The sequence below is a fragment of the Chenopodium quinoa genome, unplaced genomic scaffold, assembly GCF_001683475.1.
Source record: "Chenopodium quinoa cultivar QQ74 unplaced genomic scaffold, ASM168347v1, whole genome shotgun sequence".
NCBI classification, from domain to species: domain Eukaryota; kingdom Viridiplantae; phylum Streptophyta; class Magnoliopsida; order Caryophyllales; family Amaranthaceae; genus Chenopodium; species Chenopodium quinoa.
Genome location: NW_018745403.1, coordinates 693,999 through 713,293, shown reverse-complemented (window position 1 = coordinate 713,293; position 19,295 = coordinate 693,999). Strand labels below are relative to the sequence as shown.

General features: G+C 36.9%; 1 long non-coding RNA gene across 3 annotated transcripts; it reads left to right on the top strand.

Annotated features, from left to right (window-relative positions):
* The first annotated feature begins 8,956 nt into the window (after positions 1-8,956).
* LOC110713047 lies at positions 8,957-16,684 on the top strand. 3 transcript variants are annotated; one of them, XR_002509750.1, is made up of 2 exons: positions 8,957-9,316; positions 16,381-16,684. It is a non-coding gene; the product is annotated as an uncharacterized LOC110713047 (long non-coding RNA). The 3 variants fall into 3 exon arrangements; XR_002509748.1 differs by having other exon boundaries at positions 16,159-16,684; XR_002509749.1 differs by having other exon boundaries at positions 14,156-16,684.
* Positions 16,685-19,295: the final 2,611 nt, after the last annotated feature.

Genomic DNA, 19,295 nt, shown 5'->3' with positions numbered 1-19,295 from the left:
TTATTAATTATTATTATTGTTACAATTGTTGTTATTATTTATTTTTGTTGTTATTGTTATTGTTATAGTTGTTATTAATTATTATTATTGATATTTTTATTGTTAAAATTGTTGTTATTAATTATTATTATTATAGTTAACCACTTTTTATTAAAAAATTAATTGTTAATTATGGCATCGAACAACCCATCATCTAGGTCTAGGGGGAAAGGCCGACTTATCCGTAGTAGTAGTTCTAGGGAACCACCAAATACAACGAGCCCCCAAATTACGAGTCAAACCAATGACCCCATTTACTTCCCCCCGGGCTATGAGCCATATAATACGTCGGGATTTCCAGCACCACCACTAAACCAATTTCCACTACCACCATACCAATTTCCACCTAATTATATCGGTGATCAACAAAACTATTGTTCTAGCCATGGTAGCCAAGAAAGTACCCGAATTCCCTCCGGTTCTACCCCTTCTACTGCCACTCCCACTAGTCCCACTACTAACCATCACACACATCATGAATGGTTAACCGAAACTGAGATGCTACTTTTGAAAAACCGAAGGAGTGAGGTATGGCGTTATTTTGTCCTAAGTAAAGATGGTGAACAATGGGCAAAATGTAAAACATGTAATAGTGTATTCACGGCAGTTACCAAAAACGGGACGGGACACTTATCTAGACACATGAAATCTTGTGCAAAACCAGCTAGTGATCCAACCCAGCCCAAAATTTCCTAATTCCATCCATACGGCTTTACATACAACTATGAGAGGGATAGGGATGAACTATGAAAAATGATAGTACACGCCGAACAACCTTTTCTTTTCTCGGAAAGTGACGCATTCAACACCTACATTAACAAAGCACTACAACCCCAACATAAAAGAATCTCTAGGAACATTGTTCGTTCCGCCGCAATGAAAAATTTCCTAGAGTACAAAGTTCGGTTACAAGCCGAATTGAGTAACCTTAACTGTAGAGTATCTTTAACAGCCGATTCTTGGGATAGTGGTTATAAATATCACTATTTATGTGTGACTTGCCATTGGGTAGATGATCAATGGATGTTACAAAAAAGAATAATACATTTCAAAATGCTGGAATACCCACACACCGGCATTAACATTGCTCACCATTTAATGCAAGCAATAGACGAATACAACCTTCGAGATAAAATTATGTCTATGACTTTTGATAATGCAACCTCTATGACATACACAGCTAATCTTATCAAACAAAACTTAACCGATGTACTATTAGACGATGAAGCTCTTCATACTAGATGTGTTTGCCATGTACTTAACTTATGTGTACAGGATGGAGTTCGGGCAATTGGCCCATACTACAGCAAAATCAGAGATGCTATTATGTCTATTAATAGCTCTAACATGAGATACCAAGAATGGAAGAGTTTTCTAAAACAACAAAAGATAAAGGTAATAAAAATTAGAACCGATTGCCCAACTAGGTGGAATTCCACCTATGACATGTTAACAAAGGCAATTGAGTACAAGGGCCCGTTAACATTATTTTACAACCAAAAATTTCCACAAAATGCTTTGTATGATGATGATTGGAATAACTGTGAAAGATATATGCAATTTTTACAGTTATTATATAACATGACGTATTGTTTTTCTACTGTTTACAATCCTTGTGCTCAAAACTTTCTTTCTAATGCATGCTTACTCGCCCAACTTTTCGCTGATCATCGCCATCAAAGTGATTATGATCAGTATCTTCCAGCAATGGAAAAAAAGTGGCGTAAATATTATAGTGAGATTCCTTTGATTTATATTTTTGCTTCCATATTAGATCCTAGGCAAAAGTATGAAAACACATTTATGTTAGTTGACATTTACTTTCAATGCATGTTTCTTGACGATGATGTAGAAAACTATAAGACTAATGTGAAGGATCAGTTTTTTGCTTTATATAGAGTCTATGAAGCCAAATATGGCACCGTTCCTCGCTCAGGGCCTTCCCAACCATCCAAAAACGTAAGTAAGAAGGCCAAACATTTATTTTCACAAGCTACTAACTTGATTTTAAGGTTTTCAGGTGATTCATCAATCAGGAGAACGCAAAGCGACGTCTCGGAGTTGCAGATGTACCTGAGTTACGACTTCACCAAAGGCATGGACGACGATGAGATAAACAGCCTCGACCTCCTTGCATGGTGGAAACAACAAAGCTCGAAGCATCCAACTTTGGCGGCAATGGCACGAGACATTCTTGCTATCCAAGTTTCCTCTGTCGCCTCCGAACGAGCTTTTATCGCATCCGGAAGGGTTTTAGACGATAGAAGAACAAGTCTAAAACCCGAAACACTAGAAATGTGCGTGTGTTTCAAAGATTGGTTGGATGCGGAAAATCGCTCACAAGACCGTTCTTACGACCACAACGACAACGAAGAAGGAACCTCCGCTTCCGGTTCGGGTTTGGCTAGTTCCCAATCTATGCAACTAGCCGATGACCTTGAAGGCAAAGGCGAAGACGAAGACGAAGACGAAGACGAGCAAGAAGAAGGAGAAGAAGAATAGACAATTATTGTATATTGTACGATTTTAAAAATATCAATTTTATCATTTTCCAATTTTTGTTTAATACCATCATTGTATGATTTTTATCATTGTTATCATTGTACAATTTTCTCAACTCAATTAATAATAATATAAAGTACGCATTATTCACATCCAAAGTCCAATTTGCCTTTTTTCCCCGTTTTGTTACAATTTGTAAATTCATATTAAACAAATAAAATTATACCAATTACTAATAAATCATAAACATTAAATTTTAAAGTAATAGTATAAAGTAAATATATAAATATAAATATTGAATATACAAATTATAAAACATAAATATTCAACTTATAATTATAAAATTCATAACTTAATAACTTATAACTTATAAGTTATAAACTTATAAGTTATAACCTTATAAAACTTATAATTATAATTTTATAACTTATATAAATTATAAACTTATTAATTTATAATGTTGTCATATATTTAAAAATATATATATATATATATATATATTTGAAAACTGCACCAGCCCGCTGCCAGCCCGCAGGCCGGCACGTGGCCGGCACGGCACGAGCCCGCCAGGCACGAGGGTCGTGCCGTGCCGTGGGCTGGCCTGTGAAAATGGCCGGCACGGCACGGCACGAAATCCTGGGCCCGCCGGCACGACCGGCACGGCACGAACCAGCCTATGGCCCGCGGCGGCACGGCCCGGCACGGTGCCCAGGATTAATTACACCTAAGATACTTAGTTATGAATATTTATGGCTTGAAACAACCTAAAAAAAGCAATTTCACAAGTTTTAGGTTCATTTAGAGTATTTACGGCTCGAAATGGCCTAAATGAGTTCTAACTTGCCCATTTTTCATGATTTTAGCTCAATGCTTGATTTAAATCCTATATTACACCTAAGATACTTAGTTATGAATATTTAAATGAAGTATCTTCCTAATTGGTGCAGGAAGAGACCCGTTGTGAACTTCTTCACCCGGGCGAATCATATGATGGACCTCTGAAAGTTGTTGCCTATGGTAGTGCACAACCGGCCGAACAAGGTACGGTCCATCTTCGACCTCTTCTGCCTGAGCATTATTCTGTCGGGATCCATTCTGTGGTTCCCGGGTTCGAGGAGATCTTAATACCTGTGCCCGTGGAGGAGGATGAGTTCACTACACTCTGGGCAGCAAAAGGTAGTTTTGTGCAATGGCCATCTGCTTGGATACGGTTGATGAACCAGGTAATTAAGATTTAGATTTCACGATTTAATCTTTTCTTCCAAAGGGTTGGATGGAAATCTTTTCTAACTATTTATATGATTTGTCTTATTAGCCATCGAAGAACAGCCAAACTCCAAAGAAGAGGGTGGAGGGGCCAAAGAACAGGAGTGAACATGGCTCGGTGAGTGGAAAAGCGTCGATGAAGAGCCCTTCACGGTGTTCAGCTACGCAAGCTACTCCATTAGTTGAAGACACGGTGCTTCAATCGTTATCTCAGGAGTTAGCTTATTTGCACAACCGTGTTTGCGTGTTGCCTAATGACAGCCCCATCCAAATCCAACTTCCTAAGGAAATGTTCCAATACGATGATGATGCAACGGCATGGCTATTCAAAGAAGATGTGAAGGAATTTCTAAGTGGTGCAATGCTTAACATTTCCCTCATTCAAATATCCATGAGATAATTCAACTGGTACTCAATTTATATTATTAGTTTAGTGGTGTTTGTCGTTTGGTTTTCGATTAACATTGTGTTATCATGCATGCAGAGCACTCCAGGAGCAAATATGGGAGCTTGAATCTCCTTGTGAAGTTGGGTGGTTGTGCCCTGAGCAGATGTCCACTGCTAGAATTTTAGGCAACTCCGCTGACGTGTTGTACTATGCTGAACGGGGTATCAGGCAATCAGTGAGTGCGGGAGACAAGTTTATATTCGTCCCATACTATGAGGAGTACGTCTGATTTTGCTAGTCAAGTTCATTTGTTTTCCCAGTTTATTTGTTGTAATAGGCTAACTATTGATTTGTTTGTCTCGTGTGTAGTTATCATTGGACCCTACTTGTGATTTGTGTTTCCAGTAACACAATCTTCTACTTTGATTCTGCTCGGTTACCTCAAGTAAGAAAGCGCCTCGTGAGGTCCATACTGCAAAAGTAAGCATCTAGTTTGTTTCACTTCTTGTTATTCATTTTCATATCTTAACTCATATGTATTGATTATACTAGTCAAATTTGAACTTATTACTTTGATTTTTTGTAGTACCATGAAGAAGATAAATCCTCGATCTCCTCAAGGTCCTACATGGAAAGCGCCCAAGGTAATTCACCCATGATGTTGTGATTTTCTTACTTTACAATGCTTAAGATGTTGCTTATTTGCTATGCATTTTGATTCATGTGCTTTGTTCCTCATGCTAGTGCGCAAAACACGAAAATGGAGTTGACTGTGGCCTATACGTGATGAGATTCATTTATGACATAGTGATGAGTCATTGTACAGACACACGTCAGCTTGAAGAGGTATGCCATTTTGGTTGAAATTGCGTCCCAAAACCACTTACTTTCTCTTTTCTTGTAATCTCAAGCATTAGGCACCTATAACTAAGTGATAATGACATGTTTTAACTAGTTATGAGTTCAATAGACAAGAAATATAGAAAATAGGCATCCTAGTAGCCAAAATGGCCTTACTTGAGCCATTTTGGTTGAAATTGCGTCCCAAAACCTCTTACTTGCTCTTTTCTTGTAATATCAAGCATTAGTCAGCTATAAATAAGTGATAATGACATGTTTTAACTAGTTATGAGTTCAATAGACAAGAAATATAGAAAATAGGCATCCTAGTAGCCAAAATGGCCTTACTTGAGCCATTTTGGTTGAAATTGCGTCCCAAAACCACTTACTTGCTCTTTGCTTGTAATCTCAAGCATTAGTCACATTTAACTAAGTGATAATGACATGTTTTAACTAGTTATGAGTTCAATAGACAAGAATTATAGAAAATAGGCATCATAGTAGCCAAAATGGCCTTACTTGAGCCATTTTGGTTGAAATTGCGTCCCAAAACCTCTTACTTGCTCTTTTCTTGTAATCTCAAGCATTAGGCACCTATAACTAACCCCAATTATTATTAATTCACTTCTACTAACTCACGTTTTGTGTATTCTAAGTTTTGCAAGGGGAAAACGGGACTTCCATACACGAGCGAGGAACTCCATGTAATTCGGGAGATGTTGGCGACCTACATCACATTTAATTTGTAAATATCGTCATACATTTTTGTACTATATCATCTCTTCATCAATCCTAGCTTAGCCTTAGCTTATTAATTATGTACTATACATGAAACATTTTTCTAATTTATATCATCTCTTGCGATTGTTATTATTAATTATTTATGTTTTGTTATTAATAATACTAATTAATGTTACTATTATCATAATAATAATAATAATAATAATTATTATTATTATTATTATTACTATTATAATATTAATAATATTGCAGCCAAAAAAAAAAAAAAAGGTCAATATTAGTGCAGCAAAAAAAAAAAACAATACAGGTCAATGGCAACGGTTAACCGTTGCCAATATTTAAAAAAAAAAAGGCGCGCATTGTCTTTGGCAACGGTTAACCGTTGCCAATTACTTTTAAAAACAAAAAAAGGGCGCCATGGTCAATGGCAACGGTTAACCGTTGCCAATTTTTTTGGGATTTGGCAACCCTCAAATACTCAACGGTTCAAAACCGTTGCCTTTGGGGGGGTTTGAACCGTTGCCAATTTGCTGGTTTCGTGTAGTGTTAGGTGTTTGGTCTTGTTCTCACTAAGCTTTATAGGCCTTCCTGTTTTAAACCAAAGCATTTGTGCAGTTCTATGAAATTTAAAGTTCTGTGCTATCAAAATAAAGCCTTGAGTATCTGATTTTGTAGATGCAGATGAAGCCAAAGTAGAACAAAATTTAAACCCTATTCACCTTTCGACCTCCTATATATTATCGGCTGCTTGAAAAGGTGTAGTTATAGAAAGTTAAACATGCCAAGGGGATCCCTCTTTCAATTGACCGACTTTGGGATTGAGTATTATTGGCTAGCTTCCGTTAAAGATGTGATTAAATCTGTTTTTGCGTGCAACTTCCGTTTGGGATTTAAAAATATGGGCTACAATGTACTCTGCCGTTTTTGAGGATTCTTTATCAATCTTAGGTTGTAACCTACATCTTTAAATGTGCAAAATTTTCCTAGCTCTATGCTAGGCACTAACAGACTATAATTTTTTTTTTTTTTTTATGTTTTTTTTTGGATGTTTTGCTGCTCATTTTACTGTTTTTTATAGGGTCAAAAATTAGTTCTAGTGAATATTGAATACATAGGATGGTCATGTATACTTTTTTTTGTAGCTCTTTGTTCCCCTACTAAGAGATGCTCTTTCCCATATTTTTTGTTGCTCGAAAATGTTCCATGATATACTTAGCTGTGAATAGATAAACTATGATACAATGTTTGTATTCAAATAATTTTACCAGGTTGTTCTGTAGTTATTTTAGTTGTTTAAATAATTGTAGAATTTTATTTTGCTGCTTTGATGCTTAATTCTCATCTTTGATTGTTTATTGATCCATTATTTTATTTTAGGAGTTGGTGACTTTAAACTGTTTGCAAGAGAAAAAGGAAGTAGACTTCCATTATGGACTTGTTGTGTTAGGGATTATGCAGATTCTGTTAGCTTTAAACTTATCAAATTCCATTTATTTATAGGATTATTTTGTTTTAGTTCTTAGGCTTGAGATGAACGCATTTGGTTTACCAACATTTGGGTTGGTCGTGGTGCTTGTGTTAGTTGTTTATGATGAAGATGTCAATATTGTTGAGTTGTAAACTTATTTGATAGGTTGTTAATACAAGGCGTCGTCATTCCCAAATTAATGGGTAGGCCAAAATACAAAGGAAATTATGTCGAAATTTGTACTTGATCTTATTATTTTAATTTTTTGTCTTGCATTATTATATTATACAAAGGGATATTGTTTTAATGTCTGGTATTTTAAAAAAATGTTATTTGAATCTCTCTTTAAAAAAGAAGTGATGTAAATAGCTCATTTTCTCTTCCTCAAACCAGTTATTTACGTCACTCATTTATTAAAGAAGTGACGCAAATAACAAAATATATGTTATTAAAAAGAGTCATTTGTGTCACTCGTTTATTAAAGAAGTAACACAAATAACAGTATATATGCTATCAAAAAGAGTCATTTGCATCACTCATTTAACAAACGAGTGACGCAAATAACTTTTATTAGCGTCGTGCATTTGTAAACGAGCGACGCAAATAACACTTATTTATGAGCGATGCAAATGACTTTGGGTCATAGCGTCGTGAGCTGTTGCGTCGCTCATAGAAGCGACGCAAATATACCCTAAATGAGAGACGCAAATGAATGTTTTTGTACTAGTGAATGCTACCATTTGTCTTTATGGTTGTTTCTATCAGTTCATGTAAGTCTTTACAATACAACAGATCTTCCATCATAGGTCTCCAAATTAAATAATTAGTTAATGTCAATTTAACCATCGAACTACTACTACTCGACTCCATAATGTGACAATTTAAATTCCGGCTCTGATACCAAGTTGTAGGTATCGAAAGGGGGTCACTACGATACCTACAATATAACACACAAGACAATCAACCAACAATTCAATCCAATCAACCCAAATTCTCACACAACCAAAGTAGCACAACTAGATCAGCAATAGAGCAGTGGCAAAACAACAATAACACCAACAAACCAATGAAGAAATGATAACAATCAACACACAAGGATTATACGTGGAAAATCCCTTCGATGTCAAGGATAAAAACCACGGGAGCGTTTAAGGAGTCCACCCTAGCTTCTCTTATTGATATATTGAGGGAAAAATAATCCCAAATTAATTAGTTTACAAAGGATTCATAACCCACCAACAACAAACAAACAATAAGATTGAAATTAGAGAGTAAAAAGAGTAGAATTCACCCAAAAAACAGTTGTTTTATCCAGAGACGTTTTTGAACAAAAAGAGCTAAAACTGACGATCCAACCGTCCTAATTTAACCCCTTGATGTCAGGAATAAGCTGTCAATATTTGAGCACGATCCAACGGTGGAATTTTTGAAAACAGACGATTTTCTAAAAGTTTTCTAGAAAAATTCAAAATTGGAAGCTCTTGTATAAACCTTCACTCTCTCCCTATTTTGTGCGTGTAAATGCTCAGCTCTTAGCTATTTACTTGGTCACTTGTTTACCACAAGATCTCATTTCAAAAGCTTCCAAAAGAAGCCACAAAAATAGCCTCAAAGAGGACTTACAAAACTTAGTAAAATGGCTTGAAATGGACCAAGCTATTGGACCCAAAGTAAGACTCATTTTATTATGGACCCACAAATTTCATATTCATTTCACCGTACATGTACATCTTGGAATCGGTTGGATGGTTGGATGCAGTCACGTAAGGTTTACGAGGTTTTTCTTTTTGTCATTTATATTTTGCCTGGGTTACTGTTACTGAAATCCTGAAATGAGAGTCTGAGAGAGTATCACTGAATCAGGAATCAAACTATCAACCCTATATTTATGTCTTCCCTCGACCAAAAATTTCTTTTTCATCGTTTGAATTTTTATTTTCCAATTTCGATTCAAGAACTTCCAATTCAAATTCTCATCCTTCGACTTCTGCCGCCGATTCTACTTCCGCCATCTGCAATGCCGCCGAATCTCGCCTTAGCTCTTGTGATCTTCATTCTTCAATTTAATCAAGGTACTTGCTAGTTACAAATTCAATCAAATTTAATTTTATTATTTTGAATTTTGAATTTACTGTTTCTGAAATCTACTTTGTATTTATTTGAGTTTAGTAGTTTTATTTTTGAGAAATTGGATCATGAATTTTTGATTTTGAGTTTATTTGAGTGTTTAAATTGCGCGCAATCATAATTCTTAATTTTTTTTTTTTTTTTGTAATTTTAGAACTATAGAAATGTGAATGAATTTGATGTTGTGCTGATTATAGTGTGTATGTCGATTTTAATTTGAATTTTCTGCTTTCATTTTGTGACTGGGTTAGTGACATAAGTTATAGAAATTAGAAAATGAACAACTGCCTTAATTGGCTAAATTTGTGATTGATTTTGATCTAACAAATTCTTGAAAAGGAATACAGCCTTGAGAAAATCGGGAAACCTTTTTCGAGGCAAAGTGAGAAGGAATTGACTCTATGGGAGTAGAATGTGAAGTTATTGAACATTCCGATATCAATTTCATTGTCCGCAACTTTATCTGTGTTGCATTCGTAAATTAACATCTAGCAATTTGTCTCTTCACCTTTATTTCAAAATCTTAGTACTTATTCTTATTGATTTCAAACAAGATTAGAAAATTCATATTTGAACACCTTCATCCAAGTGTAGAAAACATAACCTAACTTTTACAATTCAAAGCACATCATAGAGTTAAATTCCTTTCTCTCACACTTGGGAGTTGGTACATTAAGGGAGATATAGTGATATACCATGCTTTCGGACTGTGTTTTTCATTCAAGTATTACATATTATGATGAAGTTGTTAAGTTCTTTAATTACTTACAGAGTAGTTTATGTTGAGTTATTTAGAGTGTTGAAGTGGAGAGCTCGCTCCACTTGTTAGCGCTCGTGAAAGGCAGGCGCGACCCGCTCCGAAAGCGCGACAAAATCGCGCTGAGTTTCTGGAAAATCTGGCAGATTTTGGAGGCGCACCCGCTCCTCCGCCCGCGCCAAAGTTTGGCGCGACCCGCGCCAGGTTGTTGGAAAAATTGGAAACTTGGCAAAACGGGGAGGAGCGCCCGCGCACGAAGGTGGCGCGCCCCCGCCTCCTCCCTCTTCTACGGTTTTGCGGTTATTTCCTTTATATTAGATCGGGGCTTTTGTTTTTTGAGATGGACAGAAAAATTCTCTCAATCTCTCCAAAGAAATTCTCCACCCTTATTCTCTCAAATTTCTTGCAAACTTTTGTGAGAATTCTCTCGCAATTAATTCAGTATTGTAAATTATTCATCTTCAATTCGATTCTTAGTGCAAAGAACAATTGGTTGTCTTTTGTATCTCAAAGAGTATTTCCGGATCAAACCCAAGCACCATTGTGGGGGAAATTAAACTCTTTAGGAAAGTGTTCACACGCCTAAGACAGTGTATCAAGGATTGAGACTCAAGCGGTCACCGGTTTTTCTCATGTTCATGTTTGTTTTCTAAGGCTTGGAGTAGAGGAAAGTTTATTATCTTTCACACTAGGGTTTTCGTTGTAATTTCTGGAATATTGTGATATTTTGGTGTTTGGTTGTAATACATTGAATTGTATTAGGATTGTTGTATAATTTGATATTGATTATACACTTTTAGGTTTTGTTCTCACAATTATTAAAGTAGTTCTTACTCTAGAATTACTTGAAAACCTAACAATCTAAAGAGTTTAAATAGAGCAAGCATGTCTAATGTGAAAGAATTGACCACAAATTTTGTCAAACTCAAGAAGTTTGACGGTGTGGAATTTCGAAGATGGAAGAAGAAGATGTACTTTCTTCTTACATCTTTGAATGTAGCCTATGTCATTAGTACTCCAAGGCCTAGTGAACATGAGAATGAATCCTTGGAAAATGTTCGGGAAAGGTCGAAATGGGACAACGATGACTTTATGTCATGGTCATATATTGAATGGTATGGAGGATGATTTATTTGATGTTTATCAAAATGTTGAGTCGGCTAAGGAGCTTTGGGAGTCCTTAGAAGGCAAATATATGGGTGAAGATGCTTGAAGTAGGAAGTTATTAGTAAGTAATTTAATAATTTTAAGTTTGTTGATGGTCGGTCCATAATGGACCAATTTCATGAATTACAACGAATCTATGGGAACTTGAAACAACATGGTATATCTATGGATGAATTATTTGTTGTTTCAAGCATAATTAACAAGTTACCTTCTAGTTGGAAAAGTGTTAAGCATGATCTCAAACACAAGAAAGAGGACATGTCTTTGTCCGAGTTGGTCACCCATCTTCAAGTTGAAGAAGGGATAAGAGCCATGGAAAATGCTAAGGATGGGAATCCTAGCTCATCTACCATTAATTTGGTGGAGGAAGGGAAAACTGGTGCTTCCACTAGTGGAAAGAGGAAGAATAATAACTCTTTTAAGGGAAAGTCCAAGAAGCAAGCAAACAACAACAAGTTTGCTTGTTGGGAATGCGGTAAATTTGGTCACCGCAAGGACTGCATTTCTTACAAGAAAAGGATGGAGAACTATGATCCAACATATTTCCAATCTTTGGCTATAATTCATGAGACTACAACTGGTTATGCACCACAATCAAATGGTGTAGCTGAAAGGAAAAACAGAACTCTTGAAGAGATGGTTAATTCCATGTTATCTTACTCTGGTTTGAGAGAAGGGTTCTAGGGTGAAGCAATGTTGACAGCATGTCACATTCTTAACCGGGTTCCCATAAAGGGAAAAGAATCTACTCCCTGTGAACTTTGGTACAAAAGAAAGACAAACTTGAAATATCTCAAGGTTTGGGGTTGTAGGGCAATCGTAAGAGTGCCCGGCAACAAGAAAAGAAAGCTTGGTGAAAGGGATTTGGATTGCATTTTTATAGGTTATGTTGAGCAGAGAAAAACCTATAGGTTCTATGTAATAGAACAAAATGACTATATATCGATTCATTCGGTTATAGAGTCAAGAGATGTAATTTTTTATGAAAAACCGATTTTCATTAATGAGTAGACTTAAAGATCTACAAATAAGTGCCAATGATAGGGAGATAATAGAGTTGGATGTACAACTTGAACCTCCTCATGAAGAAACATTCAATGAAGAGAATGTTGAGCCTCCTCAAGTTAGGAGGAGTACTAGGGATAGGAGACCTAAAAACTATGGTGATGATTTTATAATCTACCTAGTTGAAGGTTCTCGAGATACCCTTATTTCTACTACTCCATATTGTTTCAATGTGGATAGTGACCCAAAGACTTATAGTGAAGCAATTTCTTCCCAAGATAGTGCATTTTGGAAAGAGACTATAAATGATGAGATGGATTCCATCATGGGAAATAACACTTGGGTCTTAGAAGATTTACCTCCTGGTTGCAAACCTCTTGGTTGCAAGTGGATTTTCACTAGGAAAAGGAGACCAGATGGCTCCATAGTGAAATTTAAAGCCAGATTGGTTGTTCAAGGCTTTAGGCAAAAGCAAGGTGTTGATTATTTTGACACCTATGCACCGGTTGCAAGAATCACCTTAATAAGGTTATTAATTGCAATGGCTTCGGTATATAATCTAGTAATTCATCAAATGGATGTCAAAACGACATTCATGTATGGAGATCTAGAGGAAGAAGTGTACATGAAACAACCTGAAGGGTTTGTTTTGGAAGGACAGGAAGATAAGGTGTGTAAATTGGTTAAGTCATTGTACGGACTTAAGCAAGCACCAAAACAGTGGCATCGGAAATTTGATGACACGATTTTGTCCTTTGGATTCAAAGTGAATCAAGCTGATAAGTGTATATATAGCAAATTTGATGACAAAGGTCATGGTGTCATCATTTGTCTATATGTTGATGATATGCTTATCTTTGGTACAAGTCTACAACAAGTAGAATTGACCAAGGAATTCTTATCCTCATTTTTTCAGATGAAAGATTTGAGGGAGGCGGATGTCATTTTAGGCATCAAGATTATAAGGGATAATGGTAGACTTATTTTAAGTCAATCTCATTATATTGAGAAAATGATCAAACGGTTCAATATGTTTGATAAGTGTCCCGTGAACACCCCCATGGAACCTAATGTCAAGTTGGTTAAGAATTCGGGAAAAATAGTTTCCCAATTGGAATATTCAAGGATCATTAGAAAGACTGGAACCCTGATTTAAGATGTTATAGTGTGTCATTTATATGTTGTTGGAATCATCACCGAAATCAGGAAACATTGGTGAAATCAATTATTTTTTAATTGTTAGGTGGTATTTTAAAATAAAATGAAATCAGGCAGTTCAATCAAAACGTGGGGTTTATTAAGGTGGTAAATTACAAAAACTCTTAATAGTCGCGATTGTAATTGTACATAATAACTTAAAATTCATAAGGTCGCACCAGCTGAAATTTAGGTTGGGGTTCATAACAAAAAATAACATAAGTCTCCTGTTTTGTATATTATGTTAAATTTCTTAGTTTATGCTTTGATTTACGAAACAAAAGCAAGCAGTTTAGCAATGAAGTTGGAATTTGTATTATCATTTTCATACTGAGAGTCAGTGTCAGTTGCTTTAAAGTGAAAGTCACTATCAGTTGCTTTAGAGCAAGCAGTTTAGCAAACTTTATTACAAGTATTTGTTTGAGTGATTAGTGTTTGTGTAATAATAAAGGAAATAAGGAAAATTTTGTAAGGGTTTTGGGAAAGGAGTAATTAGTAAAGGTATACTTGGTATATCATACAAACGGAATCCAACATGTTAACAAACGGATTTATGAAACGCTCCAGCACAGCTAACTGGCCTTTATACTGTCTAAGCATATGACAGTGCAATTTTATGAGCTGGCAAATTAACACTGTTGTTCATTATTGCAATTAGGCCATTAGATTGACAAGCCTTGTTGATCAAAAAGATCAACTGGCGCTTGCTCGGGTTGCTCCAGAATAGAAAGAGCTCATCATGACCACATTAAAAACTGTGGGAAGGATGACATTAATATGTGGCGATGGTACAGTGATGTTAGAGCTCTCAAGCAGGTAGTTTTTGTACTTCATGGTCTTCTATTATGTTGCATACTGATGTGTTCGCAAAGAGTGAATTTTTAAATAATGCCTTGTGGAAAATGAAAAGAAAAAAGAAAAAAAAAATGAAAAGATTGCATGGTGTAAGTTCAATCAAACTGTTTAAATGTGTGAGATGTCTTAATTTCTACTAAGCGTGAAATTTCATGCTAATTGAACTGTCTAGATACTATGTTACTTGAGCTTGTGACTTGAAATATGATCCGGAGAGCAAACCTTTCTGTAACATTTACAATACTTGGCTATGATCACCATGGTCAGGGTAGGAATGGACTACTGCTTGGCATGGAAATGTATTGGACAATTTTATCATTGATCAAGAGAAAGTTGTGCTCTTTCAGCGTTGCTTGGGCTTTTATGTTTCATAGTGAGATTGATGAAGACCGTTGAGTATTTGAGTATTTGCATATTTAATCACCTCCTCAATAAGGTGCTTGGGGTTTGGTCAATTGTTGTACATATGTGTTTGAACTAGTCAGATGATTATCCAGCTGATGCTGGGAAGTGACTGGGGCATAGATGGATGGGGTTCTATAGAGGATTAGAAGTTGATGTTTTTGTGTGATACTTGTTAGACTTGTCTTGTTAGATGGATGGGGAATAGAGGATTGGAAAGGAAACTCAGGGAAGGGAAGTGAAAATGAAAGAAGAGAAAATTTGCATGTTAAGTTGGATTGTGCCAATAAATTTAGCAACAGCTGAAAGAATTAATTAAGTCTCCAGAAGCTTTTGTAGATTTCCCTTGTTACTGCCAGTATCTCACCCGTCTAAAATTCTCACCAGTTGATTTGACGATAATTTCACCAGGGGGGGTGTTTAGCTATGAGGAAGCATAAGTTTGATAGAATTGATAGGTGGTAAACCTGTATACTTGATAGGGGGCTTTCAGGGAAGGAAAAAAGTATTCCATATTTTCTGCATGTTTGTAATTGCTTCTTTTACACCCTTAAAGATATAACAATCTGTCCTATTTTATGCTGAACTCATTCAGAGGGACAGCATCACAATCTGATACAAGGTTCTTCTCTAGTCCATGCTTTACTACATGTAGTAGGCTCTATAATCAATGGTTTTGCTCTGCTAAAATGTATTAGGCACATGTTGGGGTGCCTGGGGTGGGGTGGTTTTGCTAAATGCTGTCCTCAAACCAAAGTGGAGATCGCTCTGAAGCTTCGAAATGTAACTACTACATCCAAGTCCAAGAAACAAGAGATTGCTTCGGAGGATAAGAAAGTTGTCAGTGTTAGGCAGTTGAGTTGCAGAAACAGCTGGAAATAAATGATGGAAGAGATGAATGAAGATGGTGGTGATGGCCGTTCAGCCCCTATTGTGAAGTTAGGGAATGCGTCTATGGCTTCGCCATTAACGCATGCATCAGTGGACCAAATTACAGATATCATGCGTCAGGGTCAGAGTACTCTTGTTACTACACTTCAGATGTTCAATTTAACTGCCTTGCAACTGCCTACGTGTTCGGTGTCATGAACTTGGATGGTGTCAAGCTTGGTGATATCCAGGCAACTATTAGTGTGAGGTTTTCATTGCTGCATTTTTCCTATTCATCTCCCATGCTCACCCAATTCAGACTCTCAGCTGATTGACCACCCAGTCCACCCCAGTATATTCTGCTGTTACGTTTTTCTCTCTTTAATTGGACAGTTTTCTGTCCACCTCCATTACTTGACTAGTGCCGGGAAGGAGGCTGGGAAATACATGCTTGATGAATATATTGAGCCAGACTCTAATTTTTATCCAAACCTGGTAAACACAGTTTCATACATGGTTCAATTGATGTTGCAGGTTGTCACATTTGCAGTAAATTACATGGGGTATCCTTTTAAGCAGAGCACTACAGAAAACAAGCCCTTACTTTATTCTCTTCTAGCAGCTGTTGGTTTCTGTGTCGTCATGATGTCTGATTTATTAAGGGACCTCAATGATTGGCTTAAGCTGGTGCCCAATTGCCCATGCCCGCAGCTTTAAGAGATAAACTATTGATCTGGGCTTTGCTCATGTTCTCAGGTTGCTATTTCTGAGGTCGTCATTCCCCAGAAAAATGCCTGCTTGGAATGCCAGCAGAAAGCTATGGGTAACTTGGAGAAGAGAGGTCTAATTTTTTGGCAATGAGTTACTGATGAAACTATTTCATCAACCTTTAACTCATCTCCCTGCTGCTGTCGCCATACATAGATGGAACAAAATGATGTTGGCTTACATGTAGCTATATGTTACTTGTTTTAAGGTTAGTTGTGTTGAGAATTTTTGTTAGGATATGCTTCCATATTCTTTGCAAAGAAATGAATTGCTGATTTAATTCCTTCAGACAGCCATAGTTTAAAGTAGTTGCCAAAAAAAAATGTAATTTTTTAACTTATGTACCCCGTAATTTCGGATTTTTTTCCAAACTAACTTCTTTAACAAAATATTTTGCAAAATGGATGCGTGGCAAAACTATTTACCAAACTAAGTTTCTGGGGTAAAACGCTGTCTCGGACAGCGTTTATACCCTGGTTTTTTTTAAAAAAAAAAAAAAATTTAAGTATAAAACGCTGTTGTCTCGGACAGCGTTTTTACTTGTTGACTTTTTTTTTTTTCTTATTTTCTGATTTTTTTTTTTTAAAAAAAATCAAATACTCATAAGACGCTGTCCGAGATAGCGTTTTATGTACAATTTTTTTTTACATAAAACGTTGTCCCAGACAACGTTTCATGTGGGAATACAATCCCAGCATCAGCTTTCTGCCAATTACACTCAATTGCATTCCCTCACTCAATCTCTCTCTAACTCAAAGCAAGAACGTGTCCTTCAGGCCGCCACCAACCGCCGCCGCCACCCTCCGACCACCGCCTGCCAACGACCGACAACCCTGAGTAGCCTCACATCACCCCGATTTTGGTACTTGCGCTCTCTTTCTTTGGTTTTTAAAATCTAGGGTTTTTTTAATGGTTTTTTTGTTTTAGAAATTGTGGTTAAAATCTTGATAATGTTGAATTGTTAGTGTTGATAATTGTTGGTATTGTTGAATTGTTAGTGTAGAAAATTGTTGGAAATGTTAAATTGTTAGTGTAGATAATTGTTGATAATGTTGATAATTATTGATAATGGTTGATAATTGTTGGTTTTTAAGTGATTGTGATAACTTACATTGTTGTTTATTAATGTTGATTTAGTGCTTCTAAGCTGTGTTAATTTGAAAAGTATGTACATTGTTGTTTAATTATGGCGATTTAGGGATGATTTAGTGCATTTAAGTGTAATGTGTTTTGGTTGTTATGTAGAATATGGCTGCACAAAATGTAGTTTTGTTATGCCGATGGGGTGGTGAAATTTTGTTCGATGGACCCGTGTCGAGTATAGTGGGGGAAATATGGAACCACTAACACTTGAACCGAACATGACTTTCAATGATTTGATGAACGAGGTTCATAGTAGTATTGGTTCAAACCCAAGGAATGTTGAACTAAACATTAAAATGAGGTTTGAGACTGACAATGGGGTTCAAATGTTACCTGTTTCTACGAATAAGCATTTGAAAGCTTTAAAGAGCGTTGTTGCAATGAAGGGTGTTCCCACTGAGATATATGTAAAAATGGTGTCTATATGTACCCAACAAAGTACTCGGGCAGAACAACAATCTACATATAATTCCGGTTACAACACAGAGCCCTTCCAAGTACCCTTACACGACATTCCATTTCATCAACTGAATATGGGATGGGATCTTTCAGTCGAATGCTGCACGACGATCAATTTCACATGTCGTTTAGTTGTCATATAGCTTCACCTGTACATGGGGGGGCATATGTGGCAATGACCGGCCAACCTAGGCCTTCGACATCAAACACCGTCATACCTTCACCGATGTAATTGCATAGTTATTTGCCTATGCAAAATGATATTCAAGCAACGTCGTCTCAACTTGTGCCAAATCATCTTGAAACTATTGTGAATAACGAATTGTCTGTGTATGATGTGTATACAAATGATGAGGCCGAGAGCGGAGAGGAGGAAGATGGACTTTAGAACATGGATGTTGAACCTGCACACATGGAAGTTGGCGACCCCCTGGTTAGAACTCCCGTACCTTGGTTCAATCAAATAAACGAGAACTATGAAGTTGATCAGTATTGGGCCGAATCGGGTAGCCATACATTGTTTGTTACAATTGACTGATCGATGATTATTGCAGGCGGCGGATATGGTGGTGATGGTTGATACACTATCAATCGCCCTTGCAGATGGACCCACCAAACCCCAGGTCGAGCGGGTGCGAGATATGGGCGTGGCTACCTTACAGAGATATGGTCATGGCTATCTCGTCCCTAAGCGGGACGGTCATGATGGTCACTCCGTCCATTCACAGTTCGAGCTCGGCCAAGGTAGCGGTGGAGGTGATCCTACGTCACCCAGAGACGCAGAGGATTACATCATCCACAGTTCTGTGCCCACCCCTACCCAAGAGGGCCCATCGTCCAGCCAGCAGACTCTCCCACCGCCCCGAGACCCATTCACCACCATTACTCATTACAGGCGGCGTCGTATCAGACAGAGGGCCGACATATAGGATAGAGAACCATTACCCCAAATAAATGAGTCGAGATAGTATTATCTGATTTATTTGCTGTAGCCGGATTTTCTAGAATGATGTATATAACACTTACATTATTAATATAATAAATGTATTTTGAATGAATCTATGTGTAGTTTGAAGTTTAATTTCCTTATTTGTCCAAATCGGACTTATGTCAGTCAAAATAGATCCTTCTAGGCCGATATATATCAAACACAAGACATTTGGGCTCCATAATGAGAAACGGGGTAGAAGCGATGGCCAGTCGTGGTTAATGTGGTGGTTCATGGTGGTTGTAGTGCTGTTAGGGGTGGTTTGAGTGGTTTGAAGTGGCTAAGGGTAGGAAAAAGCGGTGGTTGGTGGTGG